Source organism: Eschrichtius robustus, chromosome 2, assembly GCF_028021215.1.
Source record: "Eschrichtius robustus isolate mEscRob2 chromosome 2, mEscRob2.pri, whole genome shotgun sequence".
NCBI lineage: Eukaryota > Metazoa > Chordata > Mammalia > Artiodactyla > Eschrichtiidae > Eschrichtius > Eschrichtius robustus.
This window is the reverse complement of record NC_090825.1, coordinates 7,967,714-7,985,303: the sequence shown is the minus strand read 5'-3', so window position 1 is coordinate 7,985,303 and position 17,590 is coordinate 7,967,714. Positions and strand designations below refer to the sequence as shown.

General features: G+C 46.6%; 1 protein-coding gene, 1 long non-coding RNA gene and 1 other non-coding gene across 3 annotated transcripts in view; 1 reads left to right on the top strand and 2 right to left on the bottom strand.

The window, feature by feature from the left end:
- Positions 1-1,103: 1,103 nt before the first annotated feature.
- LOC137755779 (uncharacterized) lies at positions 1,104-4,868 on the bottom strand. The gene is made up of 3 exons (XR_011072116.1): positions 4,809-4,868; positions 1,753-2,407; positions 1,104-1,370 (listed from the first exon to the last, which is right to left on the bottom strand). It is a non-coding gene; the product is annotated as an uncharacterized lncRNA (long non-coding RNA).
- LOC137760370 (small nucleolar RNA SNORD123) lies at positions 2,507-2,576 on the bottom strand. Its single transcript, XR_011073324.1, has one exon. It is a non-coding gene; the product is annotated as a small nucleolar RNA SNORD123 (small nucleolar RNA).
- An 828-nt stretch (positions 4,869-5,696) lies between the features above and the next one.
- Positions 5,697-17,590, top strand: part of SEMA5A (semaphorin 5A) — a 492,176-nt gene continuing 480,282 nt past the window's right edge. Inside the window, exon 1 of the mRNA XM_068531877.1 lies at positions 5,697-5,759. The gene's annotated coding sequence lies outside the window, so the exon portion shown is untranslated. The remainder of the gene's footprint in view (positions 5,760-17,590) is intronic.

The window sequence follows — 17,590 nt, the reverse complement described above, 5'->3', positions numbered from 1 at the left end:
GTCACTAGGGATTCAGGCCTTTTTTTTTTTTTTTCCTTCCCAGCTTTACTACCCTTAGCTCATAGCTTATATCCTAAGGTTACCTTACAAATCCAAGATGGTGGCTGGAATTACAACTATCACAACCAAGTTCCAGGCAGGAATCTGGAAGGGGGAGGGAAGGGCAAGAAAGAGTACACCCAGGTAGGTGTTGCCCCCCTTTATGAAGCCTTCCTTGGAATCCCAGGGACTTACATCTTATTCGTCATGGCTAAGTTCCACGGTCAAACCTAGGTGCAAGAAAAAAAATTATTTTCAAAGCCAGGAAGATTGCAGTTTAAATATAATCAGGGGGTCTGTGTTATTAAGGGTGATGGGGGCAGGGGTTGCTGTTTGCAGATGATCACTGTGGTGTAGTGGTATAGACTAGGGGTGACAAGGAGACAGGTAAGAGGAGGGGTTGGTATTTCGGGTGAGAGAAGTTGACATTCTGCTTTGAGGCAACAATAATGGGAATGGAAAGGAGGGTCTGAAATGAGATTTGACAGACGGTGCGACAGGATCTTCAACAGTTCATCTTCCTGCTGATTTGCTTCAGAAGACACTTTGCCTACTGGTGTAATTTCACTTAGTAGATATTCTTTTCATTGAACTCAAGATCATTATGAGTTGATCTCCCTGGTAAATGACGGAATAAATTAAGACAGACTAATTTGTGTTTCTAAATCTATGTAGGATAAACATTATTTTTTAAAATATATTCCCAAATGTACTTATTTCCCCACCAAAGCTCTATTTTCAAAGACAGAGGAATATAGAGGCCATTAATAAGTATTAAACATATATATATTTTTAAAAGTACAGTCTTTCTTTGCTTATAGATACTCAAGATATATACAAGGCTCAATGTCAGAAAATTACACTCAGGAGTGTTTTATCTCCATGCTGCAAATCATTTGCATTTCCTCTAGGTATTCCCACAATCTTTTAAATTTAGCATTCCCCCCCCAACCCCGCCCATACAATACTTATAAAAAGGCGACTTGAGGTATTTTGAGCATACCGATTTTATTTTAAGGAAAGTGGGTCGCTAGAAAAATATATCTAGACATTTAACCATAAACACAAGGAAAAATACTTCAGATTTCTAGAATACTTTGGCCTTCTGGATACATAGCTGAGGTAAAACACATCTTTTATTAATAGACCCTTACTGAAAGTGAGATTAATTACTAAGCTTTTCTAAGTAAAAAATAAGTGAGCATTTCTTGTTGAATATATGCTCTGATTGTTGTATCCTTGAGTTCTTGCTGAGGTCCGCAGTAGACGATAGATTTTAAGCAGGCTGTTCCCTTGAACGTGGCTGTGAAGTCTGGGAAGGTGGTTTTCACCTGTGAAGTGAGATCAAGAGAGCTCATTGGTGACCAGAGCTCACCTGGATGGGGCGAGGGCCAGGTTACTCTGTGCTAACCTGTACGGAACAACCGGCAGTGGCAAAGCATGTTCACCTGACCAGACGTGGGAAGCTTGAAGCAGGCCCTGGATGGACTTGGGTGGAAACTGAGACTTCAGAGAAGGGGACACGATGGAATGCCCAGTGCACAGACTGGCAGAGCGTTGGTGCCCACGTGGTTGACCTGGTCCTTCCATTTAAGGTCCAGGAAATTGCACTTTGTCCCATGCCCATGCTCATTCTCAGATGTGCTATAACTATTCTTTCTATTCTGTCCTAGTTTCTGGGCTGCTTTTGTTGAATAAAACTGGTCTGCTTACCTCTGCCAGGGGAGTGGGCTGCTACACCAAAAGCGGAGTGAGCGTTTCTTGGGTTAAAAAAACCTAAAGAGTTTCTGGGGAAGCTCAAGGGATGTGAGTAGGAGCTTACGACTCCCTGAACTCTCCTTTCTCGGTGATTCTTCATCTGTAAAAATTCTGGGGAGCATCCCAATGTCACATGCAACCTTAATCATGGGTCTTCCAAATACTTAAAATTGGTGAACAAAAAGCAGCATTGTGCAATTTTAGTGATGCTCAAACAGATATCTTTTTATCAATGTTTGGCCATTTTAAGAAAAAAAAACTGATGGGGTTGATCAGATGATCCAGCAGTTGTTTCAATTCTTAAATGCCATGGATCTAAAAGAAGGAAAACAGGGGTGAAAAGAGAACATATGTTGATAGTGATTGTAATTTGTTCCCGCCTCATTGGTAGGAAAATCCAGTTACGATGTAAATGTCCAGAGTCACAACTTCTGGGCTGAAGTTTTTCATGATATTAATATAATCTCATCACATTGTAAGGATCACAAACAGCAAGGTTTCCCTTTAAGGTCACTTGTGACCCACAGCAGCATCATGAGCTCTTCTGGGTGATGTTCTCTGCAGCCCCCTCCCGGCTTCTCTCCTCTAAGGTGGCAGTTTAACCATGTGGCTGGAATTCAAGCACAAGGGAGGGAAGTAAAGACAAGACAAAATCAATTACTTATTTCAGAGACATAAGAGATCCTTCACAGTTCCACCCAGAAACTGAGGTGAATCAGGAAATGGATGGCGTTTTTCAAATCACATGAATCAGCGCCCCATAATTCATCATTTCCACCACGTGTTTGGTTGGATTTCTCATTCTTTTACATTAACTGCACGGCTTACCTAACACAGTTTAGGGAAAGCTATGATTTCATTTTTAAAGGAAGAGAACTAAACAGTTTTGTTTTGAAATGATCACCTCCAGTTTTGACTGCGATGTGTAGCAGCTTAATGCCAGAATTTCTTCAGTGAGTAGTTTTAAGGAAAAAATCCCAGAAATTGCATTTGGAAAAAGGAAACACCTGTGGATTCTTTTAAATAATTTTTGTTGTAGAGAGCCTACTTCTGTGTTGGGCCCTGGGTGAGTATTTCACCTATGTCACTTTCTTTTTCCTTTAATGTTTACAAAGGACCTATGTGCCATCAGGTTTGTTTAAGCTCCTGATGAAGAAACTATACCTCAGAAAAGTTCAGGAACTTTCTCCAGGTCACAAGGCAAAATCATGACTTCAGTTTAGTTCCATTTTGCTTTAAAACTAAGGATGCACCCTAAATTATTATTTGGTTTCTCCCATTCCTCATTTTTATTATTAATGTATTTGTAATTCATTATCACTAAAAATACATATTTTAATAATGCTTCGGTGTAGTCTGTAAAGTACCTGTAAAATCGATCCCCCCAAACATACACATAAAGTTACATAACTTATTGAGTTAAATGTTACTAGCCCTCCTGGGTTATGGAGTAGATAGCTACTTCCTTCCCACTGCTTAGCTCTCTATATGCAGAGAATTTTTTTTTTTTTTTTTAACGCCTTTAACTGTAGTGTTGAGGGGCAAAGAACAAGGAGTAGTTAAACACATTTGGGTTCCAGTTTCTTTCTTCCTTTGCCCTGGCGTCTGGAGGATACAAGGTCAGCATATCCACCCAAGGGTTGCAAGGGCAGGTGTAAGGCAGTGTCCTCCCTCCCCTCCCCACCTCCCCAGGGACAGAGCAGCCGGGCTAGACCTTGGCCAGCCTCCTCCTCCCGGGGGAGCGCTCCTGGGCCTCTGTGCCACGTAGACAGGAGAATCGGAATGTCGGGAATGGAGCTAGTGCCCCACGTGTCAAGCACAGAAGGAGGCGTGTTAAGCTTTTCATTAAGGCCTCAGGAGCCCGGCAGCTGCCAGGCACCAGGCTGAGCGCCCCCAGCACAACCCAAGGAAGAATGCACCTCCAAGACCCGCCCAGCTACTGACATTTCCTCCGGACGTCTTAAAGGAAATCCGAGTGAGGCCTTGAGTACCCACAGCAGCTCCATCACCAGCGCTACAGAGAGGCTGGAGTTCTGAGGCTGGGCTGAGCTTCCATGGAAACCTGCGGAACTACTTTCATTTAATTCTTTTATTAAAAAATATTTCTAGAAAATAAAGACAAATCAATGTCAATTTGTTTTTCGATTGTTTTTCTCTTGGATCTGGGTGGCTACAGCGGGAGCCATGACACCTTGCAGCCAGAGATGGGTTCTTTGTCTTGTAGATGAACTCAAGGGCACAGTCTTGGGCACGCTGGGCCACTCCCACTATCGGGAATCCCAAGACCCGGCCACTGGCCCTGGAGCGGCTGTGTGAATGTGGGCCGTAGAGCTTTCCATTGTCACTGCGGTAAGAGGGTCGTGGTGGGGACGTTCATGAGTTTCCATACGCAAGGGAAACTTGAAAGCCACTCTTTGAGGCCGAGATGGAGAAAAAAGGGCTCAGAGAGACTGTTCCCCACCCCCATCCAGAAGGAGAGGGTCAGGCGCGGCCCTACAGCTTTCCCTGCCGAAGTTTTGCAACAGAGTATCAACAAATTTTGCAACAAATTCCAGGAGTCTTGAAAGGTACTCTGCTTTCCAATTACGAATCTTTTCACCTGAGTACTCGCTCGATAAAGGCGAAACATCCGGCAAAAGGGCAGCAAGTATCAATAACATTTGCCCCAAAATTGGACGAGATGACTTTGTCCATCTGGGGGCCCCTCTCTTAACGCTCAGCGTGGCCACCTGGGGACCCCCTGACCTGCCTCCCTGGTTCGCCGCATCTGTTCGTTTCTCTAACTCAACTCTGCAGAAATTGACCCGATCTAGCCGGGAGGCGCACCCCCAAATCACTCCTCCAAGAACCCGCAGCAACTCCCTCGGTCTTTAAGAAGTTTCCAGCTCAGAGCGCGCAGGAGGATGTCGCACAGAAAGAACAAAATCACAGACTCGGAGTCGGGAGGACCCCGCGGCCCCTGCCCCCGCTCTCATCACACGGCCGCATTCAGCCGGGGGACGCGCACGTACCTGGAGCTGAGGCCGGCGGAGTGGACGCGCCACATCTCGGGTCTCCGCCCGCGCTGCCTCCGGCCCTTTATGCTGCCCCCGCACTCTCCCCCCGGCCCCCTCCCCCCGCAGCAGCCACGTCGGAGCTGCGGGACCGGGGGCGGAGGAGCTACAGAAAGTCTCTGCAAGGCGGGGGAGAGGGAGTCCCTGAAAGTCCACGCTCGGGCGCAGTCGCACTGGGCAGGCAGCAGTGGGGCCCCTGGAGTCGGGGGGGACGCCGGGGGAGCGGAGGGGGTCCGGTCCCGGGAAGGGGAGGTGTCAGGAGAGGGGCCCAGGGAATTCAGGCACGGGGAGGGGCGCTCGGGTTTCAGCCGGGCTGGGAGGAGGAGGAGGAGGAGGCGCGGCGGCGGGGGCGGGGCCGGGGCGGGGCCGGGGGCGGGGCGAGGCGGCCCCGCGCTCCCGGCCCGTGCTCCCCGCGCAGCTCTACTAGCTGGGAAGGCGGCGCCGGCGGCGGCTGCTCTCCCTGCGTCCGCTCCCGCGCGCCGCGCTCCCGCCGCGGGTGGGCTCCGCAGCGCCCGGCCGCTCGCGGTCCCTCCCCGGCGGCGGCCCCCACCCTCCACTTCTCTCGGCTGGGGCGGCCCGGCCCTTGTGGCGCATCCGAGGGGCTCCCCTCTCCCACTCGGGCTCCTCTGCGGAGCTGGCTGGAGCAGCCAAATTTGCCTCCTCGTCCGACGACCCCGTTGGGCGCGAACCTGCTCAACCGCGGTCCGCCCGTGCGCCCGGGGACCGTGCGCCTGGCGCTCGAGCCGGCGCCCCAGCCCGGAGCGCAGCGAGCTGGGGGTGGCTCTGGGGAAGTGGCGGGGGCGGCGGCTGCTGCCTCGACTTCCCTCGCCGGACGCTGAAGAAGACCCTCAGAGCCGCTCCGGGTCCCCGGCGCTGGATGACTGGCACGAGGAGCGCGCCTCCCACCTGGTGAGCGACCCCCCGCCCCGTCCCCGCGTGACCGTAGCCGCAGCCCCGACCGAGCCCCGTTGGGGCCAGGACCCGGGGGCGGCAGTGGTCGGCGGGTGGGTCGAGTCGATCTCGGGCCGGGTCGATCTGCAGGCACTGGGCGGGGGGCAGCCCGGGGGCAGGGTCTGGACTACCGTTAGTGCAGGGGCGCGCACAGTTGAGCGAGTACACTGGCTGGAAGTTTGTCTGCCTTTGCAGAGGTCTGAGTGTGCAGAGGTAAGGAGCGGAAGCGACCCGGTGGGCGCCCGGGCGGTGGGAGAGAGGGCACCCCTACCCAACACCTCCATAAGGTGCGCAGTGGAGGTCTTTGCACGCAGCCGGCGCGTGTCCAGGCTCGCATCGTCGGGAGCTAAAGGCAGGGGTCCCGGTGGCCGACACTTCGCAGTCCGGTAATCGCCGCCTGGGGCAAGGTTTTTCTGGTCGAGTTACTGGGGCTTTGCGGCGCCCGCGAGAACCCGGGAGGCGGTGGGACTTGGGCTCAACTCCACCGAGCGCTTTGGTTAATGAGGGAGACGGAGGCTGGCGGTCGCCCTGAACGTCGCGGCCGGGGATGTAGGGGCCTGGGGAACCGCTTGCTCCGTGGGCTGTAGCCAGGCCAGTCCCTTTCCGCGGGCATCTCTACGCCGCTCCACGATTTCGCATCCCCTGGCTCAGGATTTCGGGGCCGGAGGGAAGACGTGCGAAGGAGCCGCCGCCGAGGAGTGGTCTCCCCGGGATCGCTCCCCGCGGCGCTCGGTGCCCGGCCTAGCGCAGTCAGATCCCGATTCCCCGGGCTTTGGCGGGAAGCGCGTTCACCTCCTCGCCCTTTCCTCGCTTTGTACCTGGATGCGGCTGTTCAAGAGTTGGGATTTAACTTTCCTGCACTTGCGGCGTCCCCGGGATCCCCGGCAGGGGGCGCTGAGAGCGAGCGCAGGAAAAGGGCGAGAGGATGCCAGGAGCACCGTGCTGGGTGAGTGGGTGGAGGTCCGAGTCCGCAGAGCGAGACCAGGCGGCTCTTGCAGCAATTTCACAGAGGCGGAGGGTGGTGGAGGAGTCGCTCTGTTGACCTGAGGGAGCTGTCAGCCTTGTTAGAAGAAGGGACAGGAAAGGTGGTTTCCAAACTCAAGGCCCTTAAGTAGAAAGACTCCTTTCAGAGACAAACGTATCCTTGTAAACTCTTCCTGTTTGTGCATCTGTCTTCCTCCCTGTGACCGCTGTATTTACTCAGAAAGAAATCGAAATTGAGTGAAGATAAGGTGAGTTATGTTTAATATTGACATTAAGTTCTCAGGTGCACATTAGTTAAAATGCCAGGAGTTACAAATGATTGTCGCATCTTTTTTTTTTTTTAATTGAGGTTTATGTTGAATCTCGTATTTAAGCAAAACAATTGTATGTCACAGTTAGCTTATCCAGAAGAGCTCTGTCACGATGGCCACCTTTGGAAACGACAGATATGTATGTTATTAATTATAGAGTTAGTCTTTCCTACGGAGACACAGAAAGACAAAAACAGACTTTACCAGGGAAGATTTGTAACACCTAATTAGGATTGCTAAATTAATTGCTAGTTAATGCCACTTTCATTATTGAAGAGAGGGTAAAATTTATCATACACTATTTTGAGCGACCAATTCACACTTTCAGTTCAAGCAGATAATACCTTAACTTGTGTATCATTTCAATAACTTTTGCTGTCTATGTCTGCGTTTACTGCAGAGGAAACAGGGATTTTGTACCCCCAAAGATTTTTTTGCCATGCTTGTCTTAAATGAAAAAGCAGTCTGAAATGTAACTGCTTGGGCCCCTTGAAGCAGATTTCTTTTTTCTTGAGTTTCTTCCTTGCAGAAACTTTGCCACGAAATAGCAGCTCAGGCTCATCATTTGCACGCTCATGGAATCGTGGGGGTGATGAACTGGTACCTGCTTTTACATGCTTTTAGCCTTGTAGGTACTTCCTTAATAGGGAGAAGATGAATGATGCTAATCATTTTATGCCTTTTACAAACTGCACTAACTTATTTGGTTGCTTTAATGGCAAACAGCTGTGAGATTCCTGCTGCGAGCAAAGACTTTGGTCTCCTGGGTGGTAAAGCTTTCCTTTGTCCAAAAGAAGTTTCTGAGATGTTCAAAACTAGGTAAAAATAAGCCTGTGCTCTTCACTGCTGTCTCCTTTTAAAATGATTCCTTCTCCGTGTCCGGATAGGATGAAACATAGAAACGTATAGCGCAGCGGCTGTTAAAAGGTGTCGGCCAGTGGGGCATGATGAATTACGCACGTTCTAATCTTTTGCTTAAGTGTTAGCATGTGTAGACCTTCTGAATCCCCACTCACAGCTTTGTAGTGAGAAATCTTGCTTCACTTTAGATTCTTGATCGGAGATGTTAAAAAGCAGCAAACTTTTCTCTGTGTTGTATGCTAATTGCTCAAAATAACAGATGCTAGTTCCTTGGGACTCTCTCATACGCCCCTGATACTAGAGAGAGCTGCTTAGCTGAATCATTACATAATTTTTATTAACTTCGTGATTATTTTTAATGATTCCAAATGTCTGTTTTTGTTGTTATAAAGTCATCGAAATTAAGGCTTTGCTTCTGATATGCATACCGGAAAGTGGCGGAGGGGGGAACAGACCTTTATTAAAGGCCCAGCCAAAGGTCTAAAGGCATTCCATTATGTAAACAAGTGATCAGCAACTCTAGAGTTAACTAAGGTTAGGAACTAATCCCTAACAAGAAATTTGGATCACAAATCCTCCAGTTTGTGAGACAGAACAAGTTAATTAGTTTATAATATGTCAGAGTCAAGGATTCCGTTTATGGAGTAGTCTACGCACAGGTGTTTGAGAAAAGTCCCACATCCTGCAGTAAATCCCCCATAATTCTTGATTCTAAAATCACACCATATTTGTGTTTAAAAATGCTCCTGACATTGTTGCTACAGGTACTCAGACAAATTGCTTAGAGTATAATTATAACGCCAAAGTGACACGTTTTTATGTTTAGAGTTAAATAATTTTTAAAATGTAGCTTTTGCCCTCGAGCAAATTGAGTTACACCGAAGTGCAAAGTTTGTGTGCAGAACCTGGTACACTTCTGCCCACACGTGTCTGTTTGCATGTTTATACAGAGAAAGTGAACGATTTTCTTGAGTCCTAAGATGAGTACACATAAGCACTTTAAGTTGTTTATACTATCTTTGTGTACTGTTGTTGATAACGTAGACATTTTCACATATGTCTCCGGCTACCTTTTAAAACTGAGATGCAGAAGTTTTGTTGAAAATTACTGGCTTTTATCACTCTGCTTGCTGCCTTGTAGAAACAATCAGCTGTAGATAGGGGGCAATCTGCTGTCTCTAATTCCTGCACAAATTGGTGGCATCTTAAAGATAAATTCAACAGGTGAGGAGTAGCTAGTTCATTGGGAAGTAGTTTGAAGAAGCAGCTTTTGTTGTGCTTGATAAAGATATCACTGATTTCTTTGATGAATTTACCGGGTACTGGGTATCTTAGATATATATAGAATCAATTTCTAACGGCAAGAAAAGAGGAAAAAAATTAAAAAGTAAGCTGGAATATACGTAGACAAACTTGTTTTGATTCAGAATTTATGCCAGACAGAGCAAAGCAAACGAAAACTTGATCCAAGAGAAGGTCCAGTATAACAAGTAACTTATTATAACATACTGGTATTGACACAATTAATCTTTGCCATCTAAAGGTTCTAGAGCTAGGGAAACTTGGCTCTGAATTTCGCAGAGTATTCTGAAGCAACTTCAAAGACAAGTTATATAGTTCCCTGGGGTGTGACATTTAAAATAGGATGAACCCAATGGTGGGCTCAAGAAAACAGAAAATTTTCTCAAAGGAATTGCTGTCGTCTTTGTCTTTTTCTTTACCTTCTTTTATTGCCCAAGATGAATGGTTGTTTGACAAGAGCAAAGTTGAGCACTTTACTTCTCTTTCCTAAGTTTTAAAATATATTAGCGTAGTACTGTTGCATTTGGAAAAAATTAAATCATTCCATTCTTTACTCTTTTTTTTCCTACATACACTAGAATTGGCTTCCTGATTAATATTGAAAAACACTATATTTTAGAAGAGAATAAAGTTTTAGAGGGTGAATTTCTTTTATTTCTGGAAGGCCATGAACTCACTAATCTTTATCTTCCCATCTGTCATTCATTACTTGTCACCATCTCTCTGGGGAATCAGCTACACTAGGATTCACGTAGAATGTTGAGGAGGTACACACTGGAACAATTTTATTTTATGTTGCATTTTTATGTCTATTTGAGAGTAGATTACATTACTGCAGTAGGTAATTCAATTACGATATGTATGATAAATAACCAGGAGACTGATGCTATCAGAAGACAACTCTACTGGAGAAATAATACTGTATTTGCTGAGATGTGAAATTAAATAAGTTCTAGGCAAGTGACAATCAGGATTGAGCAAGGACAAATTGTTCACAGGAAATAGAGCCTCTTTCAATCAGTTCAAATTCACCCAGCATTTGGCAACGATATATGATATGCCTATGCAAAGAAAAACAGAGTCAAAAAAAAAAAAAATTAAGAAATATTCTGCTAAGCCGTTTCCTTAAGTTGTCTGCAGAAACATAAGATGGTTAGTGCCTGCTGTGACTTCCCGGAAGAGATCCGTTTCTCACCAACTGACCCCAATGCAATTCCATACAAAGAACTTCCCTTTCTGTAAAAGAAACTGGAGATGTGACACATCTTGGGGAGGGCTTCCAAAGCTGTGCTCAGTCAGTCACCAAGGATGCAGCTGCCCCGCGGCCAGGACTACTCAAGCTCTCAGTGCCAGGCCAGCGTCCCCGACAGAGGCCAGGGACATTTATGGCTGGACATCCTGCAGCCAAATGGGCTTTAGCATCACACCCTGTTTCTGTGATTCCTTTTACGTGGCTGAGATTTAGATCTGCTGTAAAACTTCACCGATTGTAAAGCTGAGAACATTGTTTGTAACTGGTGGCATGAAGCAAAAATAATTGCTCTGGATGTTAACCTTCCTTTCTTTGTTCAGCAGACGTTGCTCTTAAGCCACGGTTCATGCCAGTCGAGGTACATGTGGGAACTGAGTAAGAATTTGCTTCTGAGACGCCTATCAAGTTAATTCCTGCCTCTTCTAGCTGTGGACTTGACTTTGGGAAAGTTAGTGCTAGGAAAGCTGGGTAGAATAAATTACCAGAAGCCCGGGCTTTAATAGAGTACTTGCCTAATTGGGCAGGGCAGTTGGGAGAGGCCTCAGCCTCCGATGAAGCACTTGGTGGCCAGGGAGAGGTCCCCACGGAACAGGCCCGCCTACTGTGCTGTAGCGATGTCAGTGGTGGTTGGACAGGTTGCAGGCCAGCTGCAGAGGGGTGATGAGGGCAGCAGCAGTTGACAGTGGCGTAACTGTCCCCATGTGACTGAGGGGTGTCAGAGGTCCCAGGAGAGCCCTGCACAGAGGAAGTGGGCGGAGCATGTGGATGGACTTGGAGACGGCCAGGCGGCAGTGGTGGGTCAGGATGCCAGGCCTGCCTCGCCCCTGGGGGTCCTCCCCTTAGAAGCAGGTCCTCCAGAAGATAGAAGGGGAGGAGGAGCCGGGAGGTGGGGTAGGACTTCCCTACCAGAGCGATGAAGATGTTGGGTTGCTCCAGCCCAACATGCTGTATTTCTTAAAGACTTTCACCAACAGAGAATGGAAGTTCAGCAGCCACATGAGACTGCCACTGGTGAGCCTTCCATGTCTAACACAACGCCTGGCACACAGGCTGCCCTGGGTTCGTACGTGTGGTGAGTGAATGAATCGGTAGATGCCTTTACGTGGTATATAAATAGTACAGACTGCAATATAGTGTCCTGGATAAAGGCTGTGACTTTACGAAGACTTTGGGGGCCAACCGTGGAAGCTAAACACTATTTAGGTGGAGAAAAGTGTTTCAAATACCCCCAAACTGATTTATTTGCACAGTCTTGAAATAAAGATGTCTTTGTGAGCCAAAGACTGTGCACTTCACATATCCTAATACAGGGCTATTTGCACCATTGTAAATGCTTGTTCCGTGAGTTGATGACCTTGCTGGACTTGGAGATTAGCATAAAACACTTTATGTGTATTCAAATAGTTTATGTTTATTAAAACATAAAAAAGTGAAATTCAGGGATGTTGTTTACTTATTGAAACCAGCTCCCTCCCCTCGCCCACCCATAGGCACAAAAATTCCAGGGAATGTATTGTATCCTCATGATGTATTTTCACACATTACAGAGACTTTTAGAAATTCTAGAATATTTTAGAACTAGGGAAGCCTTTCTTATTTTATTTCTGTGAAGAGGCCCATAAGCCTTGTCACTTAGTTGGATTTATAGATTTAATAAGCTGAAACAGATGAGTGGATAAATAAAATGTGGTCTAGCCGTACAACGGACTACTATTCAGCAATCAGATGAATGAACTCTTGATAGAGGCTGCAGTAAGCGTGAACTTGGAAACATTGTGCTTAGTGAAAGAAGCCAGTCACAAAAGACCGCGTGTCGTATGATTCCATTTATAGGAAATGTCTGGAAAAGGTAAACCTGTGAAGGCGGAAGGCAGATTCGCAGTTGCCTGAGGCTGGGGCTGCAGGTTGGAAGGCACTGCAAATGGGCAGGTGGGACTTTTCAGGGCAATGGAAATGTTCTAAAACTGCATTGTGGGGACAGTCACACAGCTCAGTACATTCACTAAGGATCGTCGAATTGTACACTTACAGTGTGTGAATGTTATGTCATGTAACCTATACCTCAGTAAAGTTGTTTACAAAAAAAGAAATCTGGGACATAATCTCTAAAGTTAGAGTACGTGAAACCGCCATGGCCTAAACAAATCCTGCTGTGTTTCCTGGGAATTGTGTCTGTGTTTCCAGGATTTTCACAAAGCCTAGTGCCTTGGCCACCAGATGCCAGGATGAGCAGCGTCTCTTTGATCCCGCGGCACTTCCTGGGAAGTGTATCAGAGCTGTGATCTCTGTCATGAAAACAAGCAAACCCAGGTTGCTTCCAGATGAGACCATGGAACCGAATCAAATCCATTAAACTCATCGGCCCACCTGGCTACTCAACGTTTGCTACACCCCGATTCCCAGTCGTTTGTTAGAGGATACTTCTCTTCTGCCAGTTTTATTGGTACATGGACATCGCTCCGGGAGGGGGGGGTGGAAATCTTTGAAAACATACAGTCTCCTGATCTCATTAGAGCTGCAGGGTCTGGGGCTCCCAGAGCATGGCTCTGCTCGCCAAGGGTTGCTGCTTTCCTGGGATGGAGCAAAGTGCATGACACCTGCTTCTGTATCCTTGTTCACTTAGCAGAGCTTCTGCTTCCCCTGGTGAGGTTACTTCTAACAGCCAGAGCCAGTGGCAGAATGCAGATTTTTGAATGCCCAGAGCCTGAATGGTTAAAGTGAAGAGTGCCTTTTTTTTTCCCCATTAGAAGAAGAGCCATAGGATCACTTCTGGCTCTTTCTATTTTTCTTTGACATGTTTTTGCAGTTTAAAGCACAAGCTGAGATTAGGTTATGGGCAGAGATACATGTGAATTGCCTATCATTTCACTCTCTTGCCCTTCCCTCCTCTGTTTCAACTCCCTCCCCCATGTGAAAGGGACTTGCCAGGCTTTGTTTAGACAGTGGCATCTCCAGTACCTGGCTCTTTGCTCTGGGGATTCAGAGCTGCTGCTGGATGATGTGATACCATAGGTTTCATTGACAGACATGCTCTTTGGCTCAGTCTTGCTCCTGGGCTGCTTCATGTTGGCTTGTATAGGTCAGTCCTCATCTAGGTCAGTTACAAGTATGACGGGAACGCAGTGGCTATTTAATTTCATCCCAGCATTTGTTTCACATCTGATGGTGCTCTCGAGCTGGGAGAAGCATGCATCGGCTTATCAGGTGAGAGAAGCACTTGTGAGAAGGCAGTGGGAACCTCTCCATCCCTCAGCCTTGCGTCCTGATGGAAGAGATCGGAAGCCTTGGAGCTATGCTTCTCAAGGCCCTTCCTCTTCTCCACCTTGAACTCTCACTTCCCTGGCCCCTGGTCACAAAGCTGGTGCCAGGAAGGTAAGGATACCTGAACCCAGATGCTTGAGTTGACAATATTTCCCACTCTACGTGTCTATCCCCACTTTCCTTACAATGCACATCTGAAACCAGTGTAAATGCCCCTCGTGAATGGAAATTGTGCCGTAGTCGGGGGTGGGGCTGGGTGAGGGTGGAGATGGGAGGTCCCGGAGCTCTGCACCTCCAGGCAGGGCACACTGGCTGTCAAGGCTTCCTAAGCAGACTCCTAAGTCAGGCCTGGAGCCAGATTTACTCCGTCTGCCGGCAGTGATGGAATCCCTAGCTTCTATCGCCAGCTCGTGAAAAGAAATCATTCAGGAAACTGCAAGCTGGTGAGTAAGAATTGCAAAGATTCATTCACTTGAAAGCTGACGCCTGAAAATTTTATTTAAGTTCGAACAATTTCTCCAGCCCACCTGCTGGGTTTCCATCTCCTTGTGGTTTATCTTGGTGCAGAGGAAAGTCCGTGGTGGTAAAGGGCTCACAGTGGGGATCTTGGTGGACACGCCCCAGAGATGGTACTGGCAGAAGGGCCTTCTGGATGTCCCACACCTCACTCATCCCTGACCCAGGACTCTGTGCAGTAAGGTCCATTTCTTTTGAACTCCGTGGAGTAAATACCAGTGCTTGGACGTTAGTTGCTAAAGCTGTAAACCCCAGTTAGACCGTAGAGGGGAACAGTCAGTCTTCATAGTGGTTAGATACCTTGTCAATTCAAATACCTTGAAGACACTTTTAAGAAGAGTGTCTGTCAATGAATTAATTGTTTATTGAGGGAGGCTCAAGGAAATCAATGCTTTGAACTTGGACCATGGCTAGAGGGGAGACTGACTTGCCCAACGTGGGGAGGAGAACACAGAGAGTAACATACCTTAAGTTTTTTTTTTTTTTTTTTAAATTTTTATTTATTATTTATTTATTATGTTTATTTTTGGCTGTGTTGGGTCTTCGTTTCTGTGTGAGGGCTTTCTCCAGTTGCGGCGAGTGGGAGCCACTCCTCATCGCGGTGCGCGGGCCTCTCACCATCGCGGCCTCTCCCGCCGCGGAGCACAGGCTCCAGACGCCCAGGCTCAGCAGCTGTGGCTCACGGGCCCAGTTGCTCCGCGGCACGTGGGATCCTCCCAGACCAGGGCTCGAACCCGTGTCCCCTGCATTGGCAGGCAGATTCTCAACCACTGCGCCACCAGGGAAGCCCACCTTACGTTTTTGATTAGGAAGAATAGTACTTCCCAAGGCCTACGTAGTATTTAAAAGGGACTTTTTTTTTTTTCTCATATAATGAAAATAATAACAGAAGATCAAACACTTCAGATTCAAACCCACTTTAGAAGTATATTTGATTTATTTGTTTGGGTTTGTGAATGGGAGTAGTACTAGCTTTGGAGTGAGTTTGGGAAAGAGAAGACCAGATAAACATTCTTCGTTTAGTCTTTGGGACCCTGAGTTCCTTGATAATCTTTCAGAAGAATCTCAGTTTTTCTTCTGGTGGCCAATTACTTTGCTCTTTTCTGTCAAGAGGGAAAAGAATATCATGACCTCTTACCTAGTAAGTATGGATTAGAGGAGAAAGTCAGGTGCAGATCTTGTTTCATACTTCTCCAGAGTGTCACCCAGATCTTTGTCCTCTATCAGAATGCCCAGCTCCATTGGTGCATTGGTTTGGGGTCAACATGAAGAAGGGACACAGAAAGGAAAAAGAGTGTCCTGAATGCTGGAAATCCTTCTGTGCTCCAGAGAACGTTGGTTCCGTTTAGTCTTTTTTTTTTCCTTTAATAAATTCTATACTGACTTTTTCTGTCTTCCTCCTGCAACCCAGACAGTGATCCTTTTTTTGCAAAAGCAATCACAGCTCCGATCCTTCCCGTCATCAGCGAGCTTGTGATCTGCGGAAGAGCCACGGAGCACCATGTCACACATTTGCGTGGGAGCACAGCCCCAGTGGACTGGGACACTGGCCAACCTGCCCCTTGGAGTGGGCGCCATGGAGGTTGTGACCCACAAAGCGAGGCTACGAGTTCACCCCCGGATGATCTGTAATCTGGAGTCTCTTTCATTTCTGGTGGTAGCGCGTGAACGTTGATGCAGGTTTTGGATTTGCCGCTAAGTGCCTTTCAGTGGCCTTTTAATTTTTCATTTTTAAATTAAAAGTGTATGTTTGCCGGAAGAACTGGCTTCGGGGCCCAGATTTCCTGCCTGGAGGTTGTTGGAGACGGGGATAAGTGGGAAGAATTAAAATCGTGATCAGAGGCTTGGCAAAAATCATCATTAAGAGGCCCGGGCAAAGGGCACAATTAGTGCACGGCTCAGATCGGGGACTGATGTGGGAGACCCGCAGGGCCAAGTGCCCTTTGTGGGTTCTTCTTTAATTGCACCTTTGAGTGAACACCCAGTTTAATTAAGCCTGTGGGGGTAGACTTACGAAAAGTCAAAAGCACGTTAGGGAAGGCTGCTTGCTTGAAAGAGTGTGGGAACCCTCGTGTTTATCGCTGTTACTCTTCAGGTGAGTGCTACCCTATCTTTTTATCTTATTTAAAATTTTTTTAATTTTATATTGGAGTATAGTTGATTAACAATGTGGTGTTAGTTTCAGGTGTAAAGCAAAGTGATTCAGTTATACATATACATGTATTTATTCTTTTTCAAATTACTTTCTCATTTAGGTTATTAGAGACTATTGAGCAGGGTTCCCTGTGCTATACAGTGGGTCCTTGTTGGTTATCCATTTTAAATATAGCAGTGTGTACATGTCAATCCCAAACTCCGAATTCATCCCTCCCTGCCCCCCCCCCCCAACACCTTTCCCCTTTGGTCACCATAAGTTTGTTTTCTAAGTTGGTGAGTCTGTTTCTGTTTTGTAAATAAGTTCATTTGTATCATATTTTCTTTTTTTAGATTCTGCATATAAGTGATATCATATGATATTTGTCTTTCTCTGTCTGACTTACTTCACTTAGTATGAAAATCTCCAGGTCCATCCATGTTGCTGCAGATGGCATTATTTCATTCTTTTTAATGGCTGAGTAATATTCTATTTTTTTGTTTTGTTTTGTTTGTTACAAGGTATTTATTTATTTTGAATTTTTGAATTTTATTTTCTTTTTTTTTTTATACAGCAGGTTCTCATAGTTATCCATTTTATACACATCACTGTATACATGTCAATCCCAATCTCCCAATTCATCCCACCACCACCACCACCCCCCTGCCGCTTTCCCCCCTTGGTGTCCATACGTTTGTTCTCTACATCTGTGTCTCTATTTCTGCCCCGCAAACCTGTTCATCTGTACCATTTTTCTAGGTTCCACATATATGCGTTAATATACAATATTTGTTTTTCTCTTTCTGCCTTACTTCACTCTGTATGACAGTCTCTAGATCCATCCATGTCTCAACAAATGACCCAGTTTTGTTCCTTTTTATGGCTGAGTAATATTCCATTGTATATATGTACCACATCTTCTTTATCCATTTGTCTGTCGATGGGCATTTAGGTTGCTTCCATGACCTGGCTATTGTAAATAGTGCTGCAGTGAACACTGGGGTGCATGTGTCTTTTTGAATTATGGTTTTCTCTGGGTATATGCCCAGTAGTGGGATTACTGGATCATATGGTAAGTCTATTTTTAGATTTTTAAGGAACCTCCATACTGTTCTCCATAGTGGCTGTATCAATTTACATTCCCACCAACATTGCAAAAGGGTTCCTT